General features: G+C 42.1%; 1 pseudogene; it reads left to right on the forward strand.

Annotated features, from left to right (window-relative positions):
- The first annotated feature begins 10,679 nt into the window (after nt 1-10,679).
- On the forward strand, nt 10,680-21,794 carry LOC120248006 (annotated as a pseudogene).
- Nucleotides 21,795-22,817: the final 1,023 nt, after the last annotated feature.

Here is a 22,817-nt window from a genome sequence, read left to right on the forward strand (position 1 = left end):
TTAGGCAGGCTCTAGAGCCTGACACAGGGCTCGATCCCATGACCCTGGGATCTTGACCTGAGCTGAAATCAAGGGTTGGATGCTCCACCGACTGAGCCACCCAGGCGCCCCTATTTTGGAAACTTTTAATTGTTATCATTTGAAGTATCGAGTAGCCACCATTCCATCCATTCTTCTAGGATTCCTATGAAACATGTCTCTCCCTTTCTTTCTCCTATCCATCTTTCTTTCTTCCATGAAATAAATTTGGCTTGATGGGATTTGTATCCTATGCTGTGGACAATGACAGGCATTGGGATGAAAGAAGCAAGTATGTACACAGAAAGGCTTGAAATACTGTCCCAAAGGTATAGAGATCTTCAAACAATTAAACCAAACGCTTTGGGTCACTTGGGTAGAGAAAAAGTAGGGAATACTCAAGAAAATATCTCCTTCAGCCTCTACGTACAAACTTTTTCCCTTGACACCTGTCCACAAACAGGTCAATAATGGAAAGAAACTCCCAACCCAGGTCCTTATTCTTGGTTTTCAAATTATTCATGCCAACGGGCTCAAGCTTGAAATTCTTACACACGTTATTCTCGGAAGGCTCTTTCCGTGAGGTCTCCCTGCCCACCCACTATGTCTGAAGACCACCAGTGGGTGAAGGCTCCTGAAACCTGGAAGTTCCACTCCTCCGGGGAAAGCAGCAAAGTTCTTATGTCCTATATTTATTATTCCTATTCCTAGGCAGTATTTATGTTTTAATTTTATTGGTGCCTGTAAACTAAAATGGTTGGACTTTATTGACTTTCATATAAAAGCAAATGGCCAAAACATGGAGAAATAAACATTAGCACCTTTAGCTCTGACAGTCGACTATGTGACTCTTTATTTTAACAGTCATCAACTGATGGAAAAAGAAATAAAGTATTACCAACATCACAGGGACGGTCCTGTGTCATTGTCACCACACCTTAGTCTCTAAAAATCCTGCTTCCTCCCCACAGTTAATCACTACCCTGATCTACGGTGTATTAGATGTGTTTCTTCTTGTGCATTCTAAAAATGAAATCATATGGTAGTCATTTATATATGTGTGTCTGGGTTTGTTTGTTTGTTTGGCTCAATATTATTATGTTGCTGAGGTTCATCTATGGTGTTACCTTAGCCATAGTTTCTTAATTTTGGAGGGGTATATAATATTTCAGTATATCTGTGCTGACAGCTTGGGGCATGGGACCTGCCTCATATTCTGTGTCTCCCTCTCTCTCTGCCCCTCCCCTGCTCATGCTCTGTTTCTCTCTGTCTCTCAAAAATAAACAAAACCTCACTTGTGGGGATGAGCACTAGGTGTTATGTGGAAACTAATTTGACAATAAACTATTTGTAAAAATAAATAAATAAAATAAATAAACAAAACCATTTAAAAAATTTTTTTAAAAAATGGACACAAGGCTTAAACTCATGAATCATGAGATCATGACCTGAGCTGAAGTTGGATGCTTAGCCAACTGAGCCACCCAGGCACCCCAAGTCCGAGCATTTTTTTATGGTAGGTTTGATGAAGAGTGAAAAGTTATGGGGAAATGTGATAAGATGACAAGGGTATAGGCTAAGTGTGGTAAGATGAGAGACACAGCAAGAACTATTCCTTCAGATTCTTCTGAATGTTCCTCAATGGGAGATAAGAAAGCTCCTTTTCTCTGGGTAAAAGGAGGGCATCTTTCATACAAGAGTGTTATGATCTGCTTCAGAAAATTAGAAAGTCTTTCCTATACCTCCCATTTCTCAAATTCCTTCAGCTTAAAATTCAATATGCCAAGGTGCCATATTTTGGAGTAATGTGTCCTGAACCCCATCGACATTAATTATTCTCTTGTACCAAGGCAAAATCTTTCTGACTTATTTACCCAATGTCCTATGAATTCCAAGTTTTCCAATCTGGCTAATAGAAGTAGGCACTGTTCCCAGCCTTGCATCAATCGTGGGGTAATACCTTAATCCTTCCAGACAGTTCTCTCCTTGGTTTTGCATAGCTTCCTATCACACACATGGTCTGATTAGTACTACATCAGGAGGGCCCTCTACAGATCTCTGGATCTCTGGAGTCCTCTCTCTCTGAATGTCTCTCCTCTTCAGCATCCTATCCTGTCAACTCTACACATCCTGTGCTCCCTGAACTCTTAGCTCTGTTTCTTCAACTTGGGGAGTTTTTGTCTTCTGCCTTGGTTGTGCCTCCATGTGCCTCAGCCGGGAAACTGTCAGTAACCTGAGTAATAGCAGGATTCACCTCATTTGTTTCTCATCCCATAGGGACCATTGTCCTTCATCGCTTGGTACCCAGTGTCTTGAAAACTGTCATTTCTTGTATTTGTTTCTCTTTTATTTGGTTGTTTCCGGTCTAACGGTAATTCTAGTCCCTGGTACCACATCTTGGCCAGAAGCGAAAGTCTTAATTTGCATTCTTTATTACTAGTGTGTTTGAATATCTTATATGCTTGTTGGCCATATTTCTTATTACGTGAAATGACAGTCTATATGTTTTGCCTGTTTTTCTACTACAGCAATTTGTCATTTCTCATTATTGTAAAAGAGTTTCTTCTATATTAAAGATACAAAACCATTATCTGTCACATATGTTATAAATATTTTATTCATTTGTTATTTGCTTTTCATTTTGATTGATTTCATTTTTATAATGTAATCACTTTCAGTTTTTATTTAATCAGATCTATGACTCTCTTGATGTTCTTCCTTATTGTTTCTACCATTGGATCGTGTGCCAATATTACATGTACCCATACTGCCTTCTAATTATTTTATGATATTTACAAAAATCATAAGGAATTATAAGGAAGTAAGGAAACAGAATGCAGGTTTCTGGAAAGGCTGTATAGCCCAGTGCATTTTTTATGGCATTTAAAACAAATGCCTTTTGGGGCACCTGGGTGACTCAGTTGATTAAACATCCAACTCTTAATTTTGTCTCAAGTTGTGTGGGGGGGGGCCTGTTTGGGATTCTCTCTCTCCCTCCCTCTCCCTGTGCCCCTCCCCTCCCTTCTCTCTCTCTCTCTCTCTCTCTTTCAAAGTGAATAAATATTTAAAAAAATAAAATCAACAAATACCTTTTGGGGCACTTGAGTGACTCAGTCAGTTGGGCATCTGATTCTTGATCTCAGCTCAGCTCTTGGTCATGAGTTCAAGGCCTGTGTTGGGCTCCATGCTTGCCGTAAAGCCTACTTTTCAAAACACTGCCTTCATTTCTTCATTTTAACTTGCTGTTACTCCTTTTTTTTTTTTTTTTAAATGTTTTTTTTTTATTTATTTCTAGGAGAGAGAGAGACAGCGTGAGCAGGGGAGGGTCAGAGAGAGAGGGAGACACAGACTGAAACAGGCTCCAGCCTCTGAGCTGGCAGTCAGCACAGAGCCCGACGCGGGGCTCGAACCCACGAACCGCGGTATCATGACCTAAGCGAAAGTCAGACGCTCAACCAACTAAGCCACCCAGGCGCCCCAAACTTGCTGTTACTCCTTAAAAAAAAGTGCTGGAACTCAGCTCAAATGGACTGAAACAATCCATATCCCCACACAACTCTTGTGTCCAACGAGAATGCATAGTCTTTCTTGGCAAACTCAAACCAAAGTTTTGGCTAAAGATCTCAATCTGCGATCATGGTAGAAGCTGTGGAATTATAGTAGTGGTTGAGTGCATCATTTCTAGTAAGAATCAGTACATGATTAAAAAGCAGAGTAAAAAAATCCGTTTCCATTATGGATTCTTTTTTTTAAATTTTTTAATTTTTTTATTAATTTTTCAGAGGGACAGAGACAGCGCAGGCAGGGGAGGGGCAGAGAAAGAGAGGGAGACACAGAATCCAAGGCAGGCTCCAGGCTCTGAGCTGTCTGCACAGAGCCTGATGTGGGGCTCAAACTCACAAGATCATGACCTGAACCAAAGTTGGACGCTCAACCGACTGAGCCACCCAGGTGCCCCATCCATTATAGATTCTATAACTGTTCTTTTTCAGGACCATTTTTTTATGCTCTGTTCTGCTGCCTACATTCTTTTTTCCTTCTTGCCCTAAAGCCAACACCTTTCTCTAACCACAAATTTCCTCTTCTCTTTAGAGCTTTTCACAATGGAGGGTACAAGAATATGCCACCTCAAAACATGACTTTTGGCATATAGATTATTCTGGACTAGAGGCCCTTTATAGCCAGCAGACTCTGGAAAAGCACTAAAAGCAGGGCACACGTTTTCCTTTTGAAAATGAAATTTCCATTTATGAAAAAGACTTCCATTTAGGAAGGAAATTTCCATTTGTAGACATCTTTCCCTCTACTTACCATAAATAGCTAGTCTTAGCAATGGTTAGTCTTAACCAACTGAGCCCACCAGGCGCCCGAGAATATTTTCAAATTCAGATAATTCTTAATCATGATTCCTGGCACCATGAATACCTAGATTTCTTTGTGTGTCAGTTACCTCTCATTCTAATAATGCTGGGTACCAAAGCATACCACACTTCAATGGCTTCAAACGGTAAGGGTTTATTAACTCATGAAACCTTGGGTGGGTGGGACAGTTTTTCTGGTCTCACTTGTGCATCTGATGTCAACTGCATGTTGGCTGTGGGGCTCAAACCTTTTGGCTAGGCTCTGGAGGATGCCAGGTGATAGGTTTCCCTGGTTAGGACAATTTAACTACCTAGCTTCGATCCACATACCTCATTCTCCAGAAGGCTGCATTCCCACCGCCAAGGCCTAACTAAGTCTGAGGGAGCTAGCAGGAGCATGAAGACATTTTCCATGCTCCTGCCTGTTCACGTTTCTAAAATCCCAATGACCAGAGCAAGTCATAGGGCCGACCCCAGAGCCAAGGAAGGGGCAAACACCCTACACAGAATAAGAGGGTATTTCAAAGATATGGGAGAAGGGACATAGATACGGGACAAGGGACATAGATACAGAGAGGGCATAGAATTGGGGCCTCATCACACCCGTAATAATGTCAGCTTTCCTATTTTATGCAGAAAGGGAATTCAACCAGAAGCTCTTCCCACAGACTTCTCTGCCTCTTTGGACCCTTCTGATTCCTTCTTCCAAGAGGCTCCCAGTCAGAGCATAGAGCCTCAAAGATATATTCAGAGTAGAACAAAAGGAGCAAGTCTGTTCCATTTAGGGCACCCTTAAGCTCATGGGAGTAGTTTGCATTTCTGAGGCCTTTCAGCCTAGGAATCGCTAACGTTCCTAGCCTTGGGTGCTTCTTAGAATCCTTTGGAAAGCTTTTGGAAAATACAGCTTCTCTGGTTGTGCTACCCAGAAGTCCTTGTTTAATGGAGCTGTCTATGGAGACTGGAAATGAAGGTTTTGAAAAGGCTTTGCTTTTCCACCTAAGTTAAGAATCTGCGCTTAGAGATGTATCTTCACTGACGTCCCGTGTATTGATTTGGTTGGCTGTCATAAATGTTCATTCATTCATTTCTGCAAACATGTAAAGTCTAAGTTTAGTAGGGGCCTGGAAAAGTTCGTAGGAAAACAGAATAAAGCTTCATAACTTTAATTTTTTTAATTTTTATTAAAAAATTTTTTTCAAGTCTATTTCGAGTGACAGCATAAGTAGGGGAGGGGCAGAGGGAAAGGGAGAGTGAGAAAATCCCAGACAGGCTCCGTGCTATCAGTCCAGAGCAGATGCGGGGCTCGAACCCCCAAAGCCATGAGATCATAACCTGAACTGAAACCAAGAGTCAGACGCTCCACGGACTGAGCCACCCAGGCTCCCCTATAACTTTTATTTTTAAACATTCAAGTAGCTCTTCGACTCCTGTCTTATAAGGACTTTCAACAAGGAGATAGATTTCTAGGTTTTTCTTTACTTGTGGATCTTGGGTCCTCACTTTAAATACATAACACCTGTCAATGGGCTAAATTAACTTCAGTAGTCCTTTCTGGATTTAACACATTGAAGCAGAAATCTTATTACTAACACACAGTAACAATCTAAGATCTCAAGAAATTAAAGGAATCCATCTATAAGAAGGGCAAACTGTAGCTGGGACATTATGAAGTAGGAGAAAGGCATGCTGTTAAGTCTTACATCTCTTGACCGAGAAGTATAAACTATCTCTAGATCCTTTACCTCTCCAACTTGGCCACTTGATGTGCTGGTCACCTGAATGTGGAGTTAGTACTACTGATTAAAATGTTAAAATATTAGGGCCCCTGGGTGGCTCAGTCGGCTGAGCATCTGACTTCAGCTTAGGTCATGATCTCACGGTTCGTGGGTTCAAGCCCCACGTTGGGCGGTGTGCTGACAGCTAGCTCAGAGCCTGGAGCCTGTCTTCAGAGTCTGTGTCTCCCTCTCTCTCAGACCCTCCCCTGCCCGCTTTGTCTCTCTTTGTCTCTCAAAAATATATTAAAATTTTTTTTAATTTTTAAAAGAAAATATTAAAATATTTATTTAGCATTCCTCGGTGCCAGATAACTGGCATATATTCTCATTGAAAAAATTTTACAACTTCTCTATGAGTCAGATCTATTATTACACGAATTTTACAAATAAGAAATGTCGTACTTGGCAGTCTTCTTAAGATCCCGTGACTAGTAAAAGGCAAAAACAAGACATAACGTGCTGAGTGACTGAAAAGCTCATACTCTTAACGATGTGACTCTGTCCCTTTCTTCTTCCTTGGTTGTGTCCCCTCCTTTCCCCCAACACCAGCCTTTGATATCATTCCTGGTATACGTCTAGAAAGGAATTGCAGATCTGGATGGCCTCTTGAGTGTAAGTACTTCAGCAGAAAAATTAATGTATTATAAAGGTATTAGTAGTTCATTAATAAGTATCATAATTTAATATAGAATATTAACAATTTATTAATATATAGTCTTTAATTAATAGTTAATATCCAGCACTTAAGAGATATCAAACATTTAAAACATATCAATTCAGGGTACCTGGGTGGCTCAGTCAGTTAAGCATCTGAGTTTTGATTTTGGTTTAGGTCATGATCTCATGGTTTGTGAGTTTGACCCCCACATTGAGCTCTGTGCGCTGGCAACCTGGACCCTGCTTGGGATTCTGTCTCTCCCTCTCTCTTTGCCCCTCCCCTGCTGGAGTTCTTTCTCTCTCATTCTGAAAATAAATAAACAATTTAATGGGACGCCTGGGTGGCTCAGTCGGTTGGACGTCCCACTTCGAATCAGATCATGATCTCACGGCTCATGGGTTTGAGCCCCACGTAGGGCTCTGTGCTGACAGCTCAGAGCCTGGAGCCTGCTTCGGATTCTGTGTCTCCCTCTCTCTGACCCTCCCCTGCTCACGCTGTCTCTCTCTCTCTGTCTCTCTCTTTCTCTCTCAGAAATAAATAAAACATTTTTTAAAAATTTTTAAAAATTTTAAAAAGTGTTTAAAAAGTAAAATGAATAAAATGTGTCAATTCATTTCATATTCACCCCAACCATATAAAATAGGGCCTAATATTCTTTCCCTCCTTGAAGTGAAGAAGCCAAGGCTTAAAATGATCATGGGACTTGCAAACGGTCTCATAGCTAGTAATGAAGATTCAAATGCAGGCAATCTAATGTCACAGCGGGTGACCTGAACTCCCTCAGGATACTGCCTCGGGATACTAAGGTGGCTTTGGAATCCCGACGAGAACAGAGCTGGAGTGTAGGAAAACACTGGAACAAGAAGCAAGTATATTATGAAGTCATCGTCACACCTGCCGTGTCTCTCTTCATTCTTCCCTGTGTCTGCACACCAGCTCTGTAGGCGGCCTTCTGTGGTGCAAGAGCATCTGGCCCCCGGGGTGCCAAACAGACCAGGTCTTGCCACTCACCACTGGCAAAACCCAAAGGCAGAGAAATGAGTGGAGGTGAAACAAGAAAGGGATTTATTTCAGTGAGACCGACACCAGGCAGACAGCAGACTAGTGTCTGCAAATGCGAACATACTTGCAGGTTTATGTAAGGAAAATGTGGGGCAAAGGCGGGTGGGTAGGTGCATGTGGGCAGTGAGGGTCAAATCAATCACTGACTTGAGGTCGATCACCGGTGGGTTCTTGCTGGCTCAGGACAGTCCCTGTTGCTTGAGGGGGTAGTTTTGGTTCCCATCAGGCGATGCTTTGCCCTCAGGGTATTCCGCGGAAGCCAAGAAACAAGCTAGAAAGAATAGCCCACCTAAAAAGTTTGAGGTCAAATTTGAGGCAGCCATTTTTGGCTCTTCAGCTCTCCAGTCCACAAGGAGGAATATGGCACCAGCGATGCATTAAACAGGTAGAGCCTTCTAGAGAGAGAGAATGGCCTGACGCTCTCCAACCCACGTCTAGCTCAGAGCCTGCTTGGGATCCTCTCCCTCCCTCTCTCTCTCTCTCTCTCTCTCAAAATAAATCAATAAACTTTAAAAAAAAATAAATACTTAAAAATAAGATGGAGAAAGGAAGCCCTGAAGGGGGCGCGCTTATGCAAGAACCACTCCTTGCAGCCAGCGTCACCTGCAGGAAGAAGGAAGATAAGAATTATCTCGACAACAGGAAGACATTTTTCACACAGCTCTTTCATCTCCTGCTTTTAAGGAAAAAAAAGAAAATCCTTCAGTGCCCCAGCATCAATGCTCTGACCACTGCTCGCAGCCAATGAGAAACCACCACAATCTCCGACCCTTGTTCTTCGCCAGTGAACTTTTGTTCAAAAGAGCCCTCCCCAATTTTCTCCTAAAACCTAATAAAAGTGGACCTTGCCTTTGTCTCTTTGCACTTGCCTTTGGCTTGCATAGTTATCTTTACCTGAACTGCAATTCCTAAATAAATGCATTTTGCTAGTCGAATAGCTGGCTGTTTTATTCTTAAGGTTGACAGTGTGTTTACTTAGACTCGTGATGCCTCCTTCCTCTTAAGTTCCCAGGCATCTCCAACAACAAAATTTGCTCAACTTGATTCAGACCCCGTCTCTGTCTTACGGTTTAACTCTGTTAAACTGCCTCAAATATTTTTGAGAAAACAAAACAAAACAAGAAACCCAAGAGATATGCAAATTTCAAGAAATGAAAAGCATGGCGGCTTAATTTCATTCTGTAAGACATGGAAATTCGTCTTTGCTTGTTTTTACATTAGTAAATATGTATACATTATGGAAAAATGCAAAACATAGATGAGCAAAAAATGAAAAGTAAAAATCTCCAGGACTTCACAAGTCAGGAGGAAGCTTTTGTTGAAAAAGAAACAAGCCCAAACTGGAGCCGTTTGCCTCCCACAACAGCAAACCAAGACTTAGGTTTTACCTCTCAGTGTTTGAGTGACATTTTCAAAGAAGGGATAAATTTCAACCAACCAAAACGTGTTACCGCATTAAATCATTTCAATAGAGAGAAAGTATGATTTAAACACAATTGTGCTGACTACTTGAGATCAGTAATATTTAGTGTTCAGTATGGAAATAATTGCTAACATGGTTTTGAAATGTAATAGGCAATTTTTGAAAGAATGGTGACTTTGTCACAGTCAATCTGAACTTTCCTTGTTAGCACTAGAGTGAGGTAATCTGCATGATAAAAGCCCTTCTGTTCCCTTTCCTTCCCAAAAGCACTCATTCTGGCCTGAAACAATCTTTTCTTTTGCTAATAACTTCCTTACCCCACTCTCCTGCCTATAAAAACTTCCGTTTTGAATTATCTTTAATGTTTTATTTATATTTGAGAGAGACAGAGACAGAATGTGAGAGGAGGAGGGGCAGAGAGGGAGGGAGACACAGAATCCGAAGCAGGCTCCAGGCTCTGAGCTGTCCGCACAGAGCCCGACATGGGGCTTGAACTCATGAACCGTGAGATCACAACCTGAGCTGCTTAACCAACTGAGCCACCGAGGTGCTCCTAAAACCTTCCATTTTTTTCAACTCCTCATGTCTCTCTTTACTTGCTAGGTGGGATGCCACCCAATTCCTGAAGTACTTAACAAAGTCAATTAGATCTTCAAAGTTAGTTGGTTGAGTTCTGTTTTCTAACATGTTATTAATATTTTATTGCATATTCCTTCAGACTTTTAACTCTAACTTGGTCATTTCGTTTGTGATTTAGAAGTGTTACTGAAGTTATTTTGTGACTTTCTACACATTAACATTGTTTTTTTTTCCTTTGAAATGATTGAAAAATATTTTTTTTCATTTAAACAAAAAGGATAAAGAAGTTGTGACATATTTTATCTTTATCCTCTCCCCCTTCCTTTGCCATTTTTGTCAGAATAATCTTGGATGTCACAACTAGATTAGTTGATTTTTAAAAAAATTTTAATGTTTATTTATTTCTTTTGAGAAAGAGAGAGAGGGAGACAGAATCCCAAGCTGGCTCTGCACTGTCAGCACAGAGCTCAGTGCAGGGCTTGAACCCACGAACCGTGAGATCATGCCCTGAGCCAAAATCAAGAGTCAGACACTTAACCGGCTGAGCCAACCAGGCGCCCCTAGATTAGTGTATTTTATAATTGTATATTCATCCAAAGTTGTTTATCATATTTTATAACCATGTTAACAATTATTTCAACACTGAACATAAATATTAGTGATCTCAAGTAGTGAGTACAAATGTTTTTAAATCAGATTTTCTCTCTATTGAAATTATTTATTGTGATAACACATTTTGGTGTGTTGCAATTTATTCTCTTTTGAAAATACTACCCAGGCTCTCTTTTGTCTGGATGGCCAACATGCAATTCAGACTAAGGAAGACCTGGAAACTTCGCTTGAGCCGTGGCCATGGCCCCATTGACGAGCACCAGAAGAACCAGGGAGGTGAGGGAAATGCCGGTGGCATCACCACAGGATGAACTTTGACAAATACCACCCAGGCTACTTTGGAAAAGTTGGTGTGACGCATTACCATGTAAAGAGGAACCAGAGCTTCTGGCCAACTGTCAGCCTTGATAGGCTGTTGATCTTAGTCAGTGAGCAGACACGGAGATAGGCTGCCGGAAACAAGATTGGAGCTCCTATCATTGATGTAGCATGACTGGGCTATTACAAAGTTTTGAGAGGGGCATCTGGGTGGCTCAGTCAATCAAACGTCCCACTTCAGCTCAGGTCATGATCTCTTGGTTCGTGAATTTGAGTCCCACGTCGGGCTCTGCGCTGACAGCCCGAAGCCTGGAGCCTGCTTCGGATTCTGTGTCTCCCTCTCTCTCTGCCCCTGCCCCGCTCATGCTCTGTCTCTCTCAAAAGTAGACAAACATTAAAAATAAATTTTTTGTTAAGTTTTGGAGAAGGAGAAGCTCCCCAAACAGCCTGGCATGGTGAAGGTGAAATTCTTCAGTAGAAGAGCTGAAGAGAAGATTAAAGGTGTATGTCGGGGTGGGGGTGGAGGGTGGAGTCCTGTGTCCTGGTAGCTTGAAGCCAAGTGGGGACAGGTTCACTAAAAGGTAACAAGTGCTGAAAGGAAGGAAGAGAAAAAGAAACAAACAAACAAAGGAGGGAAAATATTACTCACAGCTATTTGTGGATGGTGCAGTCTCTAAGTTCTTGCGTGGCTCTAAATGACCTTCTCTTCCAGCCCAAGTAGGCTCTCAAAATTTCGTTGATGATGCTTCAGTGTCTTCTGACAATTAGCATTACAGAAAAAAAGATCTGATGCCAGCCTGATCTTTTAAAATTATTTTCTCATGGGTAACTTGTTATCCCTCCCCCCGCCCCCACCAGGATGATTTTATGATTCTCTTTCTAATCTTTGCACTATCCTAGGGATTGTGTTTTTCTTTTTCATCTCAAAGTCAGAACCTGTTTCATTATCTTCTCTGACTAGATGGGCCATTCTGACCTAAAGCCTGAAGTTTTTCCTCTGTTCTTGCTATTATTATGATTTTTTGGAAATTAGTGCTTATGTTACTAATGGATCTATCACAGCTGCTCACTCAGGAAATGAACCAGTGAGCCCTTGTGCTGTCCTGGACAACTGCTCTGTCCCAGGGGACTCGGGTACAGGAGGGAGCTGTAGAAATTGAAAACACAGTTCCTGGCTGGGTTTGCCAGCATTGTTGCCAAAAAAGAAAAAAAAAAAAAACAACTCAGATAAACTCATTGCAAGAAAAGCCAATAACTCAAGAGACAAGGTTTTGGAAAAAAGAAAGGGAGACATTTATTTTGAGTTCAGCCAGCCGGAGAGGCGGCAGAACCCAAGTTTTAACAAGCACCCTCTCCACCCACAAGATGGAAACCTAGAGTTTTATGAGGGGGAATGTGCCAGAGAACAGGCAGAGAACGTGTGGTCTTGGGTGGGGGGTTGGTGTGTGTTCAGCACAGGGTCATGGGCGGAGAAGGGGAGATGTTGGGCGTGGCCTCCCAGGCATTGCGTTGTTATAAGGGCTTTTCTGGTCTGGCAATTAGAAAGTTCCCATCACTGCAAAACATCTTCATTAATGCCTCAAGAAAGTGCGATCAGAAATATGCCCAATGGGCTTTAATGACAGCATGAGTTAAGCGGGCTCATCTATTTCTGGCTTTAACTGTTGGGGTCTAAAGTTGACTGCTGGAGGCCGGCTCCGGCATGTCCAGGGGTCCCTGAAGGATGGACGGTGTCGGCGAGAGAGCCCCGGAGATTCTTTCTGGTCACCAGGCAGGCATCTTTGCTCTGACTGGGGCTCAACTTTATTTTATCATTAAATGTTTGGGGGAAGGCACAAAAGTGGAATATGCCTTAGAAAATGGTTTCTGATAACAAACTTCTTTGATATGTAAGAAATTTCCCAGAACATAGATATGTAGAAGACTCATGCATAACGTTTACAATAGTGATTGAGGTAGGGGATTTAGATTCCTATCCTATGGGGAAGGAAGGCGTCTTTAGCATACCAGACAAAGTTTTCAGCATAAAAAGGGTGAAGTTACTTCTCTGTGGGCAGGTGTCAACAGCTTGTTTGTTTAAGGTGGAGGTATCAAGAAAAACAGGTCTTTCAGGGAACACCTCTGCTCTCATAATCACAAAAGAAGTTCCTCAATATGTTCCTTCACAGGGAGCAATCAGCATATACAAGGCCAGAAAATGCTCTAAGCAGAAACAAATGGGTGGGGGTGGATATTTGCCCTTAACTCTAAATTAGGCTCTTAGTCTCAGGGCCAGACTCAATTGTCTTTGATATGCAAGGTCCATAGGAAGAGGCTTTTTACAATCATCCACAGAGCTTTCATCTAAAAGCTCTTTTGTGAAGGCAGGAATATGCTTTTCCGTATGAGGTATCTGTGTTTGGAATATTGGTCTGATCTGGAATAATGTGAGGCCTGGTCAATACCAGCAGCCTCATTTCCAACATGAGCCAGTAGTAGCAGAAGGCGATACCAGTTTTCGTCTCTCATGGCAGGAGCTGTGCAAACACTGCCATTTCCTTGCTGTGACTGCCATCCAGAGAGGCCGGTGCGGCTCCCGGCAGTTGACCTCAGCGTAATATTGATGTGATTCTCGAATAAGGTAATTGAGTAGAGAGTTTAAGGAGCTACAAAGGTAGGGAAAGGGTTAAAGGAAGGGAAAAGGCAAAGCACGAGGAATAAAAGAGCTGAGGTTCAGTGACCACCCTTGAGTCTGAAAGGGTAGAGGGAAGGAGTGGTTTCCAGGATGTAGAAAGAACCGTGGACCCTACCTGGGTCAATATCTCTAGGAGAGGGCTAGGTGCAGGGGTCGCGCCCTTCAGTAGAGGAACTTGGCAACTGTTGAGTGGTGGCCAGCTGGAGGAATAGATACCTGAGCCTTGTTCTTCCACATTCCCATCTCCTGCCACTGCCTCTCATAGACTGAACCCTCAAAGCCCGGGCGGAAAAGATAGCAATTGCATCCAGAGGGACAAACAGGATATTTGCCTGAAGTTCCTATCACAGTTAACTTGCATCATCTGATTTTGCGGAAAATGTTAGAGAAAAACATACCCGTATATGTTTATTCATTTTACTTACAAGCTTTGTGGGGCGCCTGGGTGGCTTGGTCGGTTAAGCGTCCGACTTTCGCTTAGGCCATGATCTCGCGGTTCGTGGGTTCGAGCCCCGCGTCGGGCTCTGTGCTGACTGCCAGCTCAGAGCCTGGAGCCTGTTTCAGTCTGTGACTCCCTCTCTCTCTGACCCTCCCCTGCTCACGCTGTCTCTCTCTCTCCTAGAAATAAATAAAACATTAAAAAAAAAAAATTTACTTACAAGCTTTGTTTCCTCACTTGTTAAAAGAACCGTTTATTCTTTTTTTTTTTTTTTTTGCATTTTTCAATCTGTGCTTTACTGTCCCTCTTGTGTGTTTCAATGTCGTAATCTTAGTTTTTATCAGAATACAATCTTTCCTAGTGTTACATTCTTTCAGTTGTTGCCAGGTGAACGAACTGGGGAGTCCTTGAAGGCTCTTGGTCTCATCATAGTACATATTCAAGGACTGCCACGCAGCACAGTGGATGAGAAACACAAATGGGAAAGTTTATTAAAACAAAAAGTACACCCTTAAGATTTCAAAGCTGAGGAGAGACAGAGAGAGAGAGAGAGGAAGCGGGGAGAGTGAGTGAGCAGGAGCATGCTTGGAAGAGATCTGTGCACCTTAGGGACTGGGTTGCTATCTTTTATTGACAGTGGTTAACTAGGGGGCAGAATATTTATTACTCTTTCTTCCTTATTTGGTCACAGGTTTTCTGTCATGGCATCCGCCATCTTGGGCCTGTGCGGTTTGATCCAGCTCCTTGTGAAGTGCTACCAAGACAGGCCTCTGACCTTCCCCATAGTTGACCAGGACTCCTTGGTGTTGACCTCCAGGTATCCTATTAGAGCCTAATTAATTGCCTACTGTAACATTTCTTCCTCAAGGACTCTGGGCCCTTAAAACCCTTAAGGGAAGATGGGTAGTGGTCTGTCTTCCGTAACTACTTCATGCTGGTGTGGGACCAGCACCCTGCCAGAGAGCCCCAGAAGTCCTTGCTGTCTACGTTTTAGGAAACCTGGACGGACAGTGGGGAGTAGAAGGAAGTTGTGACTCAGTCTAGTGGGTCTTGATAGTCATTTGTTTCAGGGCTGCTGTGGACCACCGTCTGGAGATTTTTCTGGTTGAGGTGAGAAAAAATACATTTTGTTAGTAACTTTAGGATACAAGGCCCAAACAGGAGAGTAAGGAGTGTGGTTATTAAGGGTCCCACAAGAAGATGTAACGATGAAAGGCCTGGAAGCCAGGAAAACAAGGAGTCCCACCAGGGGGAGGAGGAGGTGGCGGTGTGTTCATGAGGCACTGTGGTCCACTTAGTTACTGGCCCAATGATCTAGAAGGTTTCTGTAACCTTTCCAGATAAATTGATCCATACACAGCACAATGTATTAATCACTGTGTAGACTCCCCTGATTTTTGTAAGAATATAGTCAAGGGCCTCTTGTAGCCAAGTGGCTTGCTGCCTGATTTCATCTTCATGGATTCTTCTTTCCCATGAGGAGTTAATATAGGTAGCATGTGGTGTTAGCTAGTCATCATGTAGACTCTGTTTTGTTTAGTAAGCAACCAGGTAATTAATAAGAGGCACTTCTATGGAAACAAAAGAAAAACATAGGCTAATGGTCAGAGCAAATTATAAACCCAGTGCCTGATTCCACAGTGCTGTCCCTGAGATTTCCTTTTCTTTTAAAAAATTTTTTAGGGGCGCCTGGGTGGCTTAGTCGGTTGGAAGTCCAACTTTCGCTTAGGTCATGATCTCGTGGTTAGTGGGTTCGGGCTCCGAGTCGGGCTCTGTGCTGACTGCCAGCTCAGAGCCTGGAGCCTGTTTCAGTCTGTGACTCCCTCTCTCTCTGACCCTCTCCTGCTCACGCTGTCTCTCTCTCTCCTAGAAATAAATAAAAAACATTTTTAAAAAATCTAAAAAAATTTTTTTTTTAATATTTTATTTATTTCCAAGGGAGAGAGCATGAGCAAGGGAGGGTCAGAGAAAGAGGGAGACACAGAATGCGAAATAGGCTCCAGGCTCTGAGCTGGCTGTCAGCACAGAGCCCGACACAGGGCTCGAACCCACAAACCACGAGATCATGACCTGAGCCAAAGTCAGACGCCCAACCGACTGAGCCACCCAGGTGCCCCTGCCCCTGAGATTTCTAAATGTCACAGTCAAAGCATCCTCAGATGGAGTGAGAGTAGGCAGTGGCATTCGGGTGGGTTTTTCCGGTTTGTAAATCAGTGTCTCTGGTGATTTTGAATGGCCCACACAACAAACAAGCGCAAAGATTGTCTAAACATGGGCGTTGTGGCCTTTTTTCCAAAGTTGACCTTAAATTTGTCCAGCTTCAGTTTGCAGAGCATCAGGAAAAAGTTTTAGTTTTTTAATGACTTTAATTCAAGACAGTGGAAGATTAGAAACTGTAGTGTGGGAGGGCCATAGCCAGATAGTTGAGGAAACCAAGAGAGTGTAGGATCTAGTCTAGTTTATACTAAGCAGTATTAAAATCTAATATCTGCAAAGACGTGTGATTGAAACATTTTTCTCTCTATAGTTACCCTGGTTTTTATTGAAGATAGCCAAATCAAAGCTGATTGGTAAAACAAGCCCAGTTTAAACAAATTTGGCTGAATTATTTACATAAGCTCAGCAAGAATAGTGATCGGCCATACAAGCTGTTAAAAACTTGCTTTACTGGAATTTTTCATAAGGAATCTCTAGATTGAACGTTTAATAGGCTCCCAAGGCCGGAGCCAAGCCAAATAATTATCATCAGACTTGCCTGCAATACCTATAGATTTGGGTGAATTCCTCTTCTTGAGGTCTGCAAAATATATTGAGGTTCCTGCACCTTCCATGAAATGACATTCTTTACTCCCCTGGGAAGGCAGCTGGGTACCAGGCCAACATTTCCAGGGGGTTCCATTGGCCCCATAATGTCAACCTTAATTCCCTAAAGCTGTCTGGTTGTATCTGAGTCTATGCATTTCACTCAAATATGATATTCCAGTCAAAGCCTTGGTATAATAACCAGTTTCCAATGGTATCCCGTTATAAGGGGAAAAGATTCTCACTGAACTTAGGCAAAAAATAATATTGCCGTGAAAGAAAGAACACTGAGAATTTCTAAATTTCACAGGGTTCAGGTAGGGGGAAAAGATCAATGTTTTAGTTTGTTCACAAAGGATTATTTTATCATATTTCTGTGAGTCACAGATATCTTAAGAGAAAACTTTTTTAAATCTACAAGAGCAAATGTCAGAGAACCAGAAATATTTCAAATAAGAGTCAAAAAAATATAATCATCTTCCTCAATTCATTTAGTCCTATGTTATTATTTCTTGTTCTGTTTGAATGCGGCTTTCCCATTAGTTCTGGAAATTCTTACTCAGCTTTGTTTTAAAATCTTAAAGATATTAGAAACCTGTATTTGTCAAAAGTCCTTTCTTTGAATCTCCTTGAGGATGAAACACATTTTGCAAGAGCATCAGAACAATAACTATAAATGAGGAAAAAACCCTCAGAAATAGACCTGGTTAAAGATCTGATGAGAATTCATTATAATGCAGTTGGCAAGGAAATCTAGTTATTTCTGTGACAGGTAACATTCTAATAATTAGAATGTCAAGTGATAACCTTACACCAGAACCTATTAAAACTTGAGGAATCTCCTATATTTTCTGGAACAGTTATAGCATTTATCCATACAATACAACTGAAGGCTTATCATTATTTGCCTGACAATGTTTTCCATGTAACTTAGCATCCCAAATACACAAGTGTAGTCGAAAAGACTTCATTTACCATTCAAACCTCAAGAAATTTGTTAAAAACCTCAGAAAGTTTTAAAGCACTACCTAAATAGGATTACAGATCATTATCACTTTAACTGATAAAGACAAAACATAGAAGCTCTGGTTTTCTGGACGGATAAAGAATGAAAAAACACTTTGTTTATAATTCCTTACCAAGAGCAGATGAACAATCCAGGAAAAGTTTATCTCTTTAACAGAGAGAAGCAGAATTTCAGTCGTGTACCAGTGTATTTTTAAAATCCATCCATTTCAATCTTAGCTCTGACTACACACACTTTTCCTGAGTGTATTCCCATTCCTCATAACTTTTTAAAAATACATCTAATTTTCCTTTCATACAGAGTGCATCCCTTATTTTTATCAGTCTTTATAAAAATTTTTTTTAAAGTTTCTTTATCTTGAGAGAGAGAGCACAAGCAGGGGACAGGCAGAGAGAGGGAGAGAGAGAGAATTCCAAGCAGGCTCTGTGCTGTCAGTGTGGAGCCTGATGTGGGACTCAAACTCACGAAGCACAAGATAATGACCTGAGCCGAAGTTGGATGCTTAACCGAATGAACCACCCAGATGCCCCACTATCAGTCTTAATTACATTTAGTGGAATTTTGCCTCTTAGAAATTTTAATAAAAATGAATTAGTAACCCATTGTGAACTGTCTGGTAGATCAGAATTCTTTAGACCTAAAATTTATAAACATGTTTCATAATTTCTAAAAATCTATGTTTTTCCACGATCTTTCAGTCAAGCATAAAGCATGTTTACTGACAGACCCAAGTCTGCTGTTTCGCTGCTATAACAGGCCAAAAGCAGACAACCTACCTTCAGTGATCAATGCTTTAGTATTTTATCTTATTTGGAAAAGACTTAGGTATGCAGTGAATTCAACCCAATTTATCATTTATCTTAGCACAACTTCAAAGTTTCAGCATACTGAAGATTTTGAAAGCTATTCAAAAGTTTTGCCTATAAACCTTTTTATTTATTCAGCCTACTTGCTCTTAACAATTACCCATGAAAACTTCATGAGACAGACAAAATTAACCATCACATTAAGTCATCTTTTTGCTGACAAGTTACAACAGAGATACTACAGGTTTATTTGACATTTAGTAAACCTTGGTAGAATAAAAGTTTTATATTTAATGCTAATAACTCTAAAGACATGTTTATCTTAATTAAGCCAACAAACTTAAATTAGTTTTTGTGCAGAATATGTTGCACCTGTGTCTACCAGCAGTCAGTGTGTTCCCATTGTCATTTTTTCGTGGGGCTCCTGTCGGGAAATCGGAAGTGGATGGTTTTGAGTCCAGGGGAACCCTGGGGCCCCGTCATGCTGATTTGGGAGATGCTTTAGTTTGAACCTCATAGGGTTCAACTGCTTGGGGTGCTTCCTCCCCCCCCCCCCCCCCCCCCCCGCCTTGGTAGTGAGGGTAGGAGGAGCAGGAGCCAATGGCCCTGGAGGCAGGGAGGGGAGGGTATAGGAGCCAGTTATGCAAGCCCTGCCCTTGGTGGTCCAGGGACAGGATGGGGAAGTGGATCTAGAATAGGTGAGGTGCCTCCAACCTTGCTGGAGAGGTGAAAGCTGAGAGGGCAAAGAAGACTCCCAGTCCTAACGCTCATCAGCTCAGACAGATGAACTGACAACAAAAGGTGGAAATAGGCAGTCATTGTTGAATCAAAGACCCGGAACCCCCCCAAAACAAAAGGAAATTCAGCAGCTACTTGAGAATACGAGAAGACCTTGGTTTGCAAGCATAATTCCTTCCGAAAACATGCTTGTAACCCAAAGCACTTATATATCAAAGCAAATTTCCCCATAAGAAGTAATGGCAACTCAGATGATTTGTTCCACAAGCCAAAAATACTCACATAAAAATGATTACAATAGTGTAATACAATATAAAGAAAAATTAACCTGCACTAACTTTTGAAAACCTTCGTGGCTGGTGTGGGGGAGACAAGGGAGAGGTGGGTTATTGTGTAGGTTATTTCACTGTCACTAACGGAATCACTACAATCTATTTGCTCAATGGAATCTCTTTCTGTATGGGGGCCATTGTGTACATTAGCATGGATGGTGACTATAGTATAGTATTAATAAACTCTTGTCATAGACTGTATTTAATGTAACTGGCAATAAGGCAGCAGAGGAAAGGGTCTATATCTGCAGGCAGCTTGACCTAGAATGAAACAACACATTCCTAAGCTCACTCTTATATGGAAAAGCAAAGGACTGTTGTCCATAGGTGCTTTGAAGTGACAAAAAACACATTAGTGCCCATTGTGGGCACCTTACAATGTTCTGAAAAATCACTGATTTCTGCCAAATGCCACAGCCTGAGACTGAGCATGCAAACGTGAGACACATTCACCCACAATCTTGCAGAGAAAGAGAAAGAGAGAGAAGAACCATTGGCTCAGTTGTGATCACGTGACATTTGGCCTGAGACAGATCATCCAAGCATGGGAGATGATCACCCACAATCCCGCAGCGACAGAGAGGCAGGGGGAAGAATCACTGGTTTCGTTGTGATCATGTGACGTTTGGTGTCACATACTAGTCATATTGCAAGACATCGCTCGTTTACAAAGTTAAAATTTATTAGAAATGTTTGCTCATCTTCCAGAACACTCATGGAACAAGTTACTCTCAATCCAAGGTTTTACTGTATTCCTTAAAGTCCCCGTCCAGAGATAGACTGACCAGACCGTTAGCTCCAATTATCATAGCCGTTAACCCTGGGAAAGGAACGAGGGAGAAAACCCCCATACAAGAGTCAGGCAACATTCATACAGTTCTCTCCAGATCTATTCCAGATCTGACACACAAAAGAAGAAGCAAACAAAGAGGAAACAAATGACTCAGGAAAAACAGAGAGAGGCATGTACGCAATCTTGGCAGAAACTGTTTCTGAAAGAGACAAAAGGGGTGGCACATACGGAACAGGAAAGAACATAGAGAAGGTGGCAGATTAACAGAAGTAGAAGGGTCTGGAGCAGCTGAACTGATGAGGGATTGAGGGGTAGAGGGGGAGAAGAGGGGTGCTATCAGGCCCTCTAAAAGAATATGGACGAATCAGGGTTTTATTGGTATAGGGCCATAAAGGTCTGACCATATGGGATTTTGGTCCATTGTACAGAAGGGATCAAGTTGTAATATGGCATTATAGTTAAGGCTGCTATTTTTTTTTTCTGTCAGACTTCCCTGCCCTCTAGTTTATATTGAGGCCAGTAGTGTTATAAGAGAAGTAGACTTGGGGAGGAAGTATACAAGGTCTTGGGGTCCAACTATTTCCAGTTTCTCAAAATGCATCCTAAGGAAGTGTTGGAGGAGATCGAGAATGAGTTACCCATATAGAGGAAAGATAGTAACAGTCTCCTGGGCTAGAGGTGTCCCTGCTGAACTAGAAGAGTGTTGCCTTGGATGGTCTGGGCCCCAGGGACATTTCCTTGGAACCATCAAATTATCATCCTTGGTTCAAGCAGGTGTCCCTCACCTGCAGACCCCTTCAGCCTATCGTGTTTACAGAAGGGGGAACCTCTGCCCGTCCTTCCTTTCCATCAACATGAGTTTCCTCGGGAGACAGGAAGAGTCTTCCCTGCACTGAGATTGCATTTAATCTGGTGAACCAGCAGTTTTTATTTAGTTTTTTAGGCATTGTAATGAGAGCTGATTTTAGTGTCCCAAGATACCCCTTAGAGGAGAATCTTTGGAGACAGAACTAGAATTTTCCATTGTCTTTAGGAAGAGTTGACTCCTGTAAAAAGGAGCAACTAAACCAGGGCTCACATTGTTTCTAAGAGGGGACTCCGACCCTCTCCTGGAGAACCTCGATAGAAACCCAGAATCCTATTACCGCAAGTGAGTGAATTCTCTCCCAGGATCTTGCTAGGACCTTAGTTAGGAACTCTGGCTCGTAGAGCTCCGATGGTGGGCGGATCCTGGGCATCCCCAGCCTGCTGTCCACTTACCCCGTCACCACAGCAATGGCTACCAGGCCGTGTGTTGATTTGGCTGGCCCTGGTGTCCCACGGCTTGCACGTCATCCAGGTGTCCCAGGAATGGCGGCCTTCCTGAAGACCCCATAGGAATGACATGAGAACAATGTCTGATAAGTAACCCTGAAGTCCTTGGGTGGATTCCTCGGGAACGGACATTGTCATGACTCCAAGATCTCTGAATATTTCATTCCCCTCATTCTGATAGGCCTCTCAACAGTTGGTGGCATACAATGGCCACCAGCGACAGGGGTCCCTTTGATGGTCTAAATATTTCTGGTCTGACCAACAGAAATCTTTTGATACCTTCTACTTTGCAGCCATTGCAGATGGAACTAACTTCTATTTTCCAATTCTCTGAATCCCTGATTGCTTGAGTTGAATGGCATCCAATTAAGTGGTGAATAAGGCAAACACATGGGGGAAAAATCTCATTGGGCAGGGTCCCTTGCTAAGAAGTAAAATGGCTTATAGCCAATTTTATGGTGACCTGCACAAACAGTGTGAGTTATAGGATCTCTGTAATGGGTGGCAGAACATTCTGTAGGTCTCTACAGGAGAATGTGGAAGTAGGTATGAGAGGAAGCATGGGGAGGGATTAGGGCATTCCATTACCCAGGAGACGTGAAAAAGAGCTCTGGGCGCTGCACAGCATAAGGGCAAGCCTCCGATCAGGATTGCCTTTCAAAGCCAACCCTCTCGGAAATGGAAAGAAATTTTATCTTCCCCTTAAGTAGTTATTGTCGTGCCTTACAGATTTTTTTTAAATGTTAGCAAAAAATAAAGAAAACCATCGTTGGAAATAAGATTTCTTTCTATTTCTGAATGTGATGCCGTGATATTTAGGAACTGCAGCCCAGTTCGTTTTCTTTCGAGTTCTGCATTGGCTTATTTTAACAGGACAAGGTAACGCTTGTCATAAGATGTACATAGCCTCATGCTAACTGTTTGGTCTAAAGTGTTTAGCTATCAAGCAGATTCCTTAGTGAGACCAAATCTTTTGTCACTGAAGTGTTCTGAGCTACGCTTTGATGTTTAAAAGAAAAAATATTGGTGAAAACAACTTTCACCTTCTGGGATCTACTTTTTAAGTTTTCTATCAACTGCAGTCTC

This window comes from Hyaena hyaena, unplaced genomic scaffold (genome assembly GCF_003009895.1).
Source record: "Hyaena hyaena isolate Hyena2069 unplaced genomic scaffold, ASM300989v1 scaffold_12, whole genome shotgun sequence".
NCBI classification, from domain to species: Eukaryota; Metazoa; Chordata; class Mammalia; order Carnivora; family Hyaenidae; genus Hyaena; species Hyaena hyaena.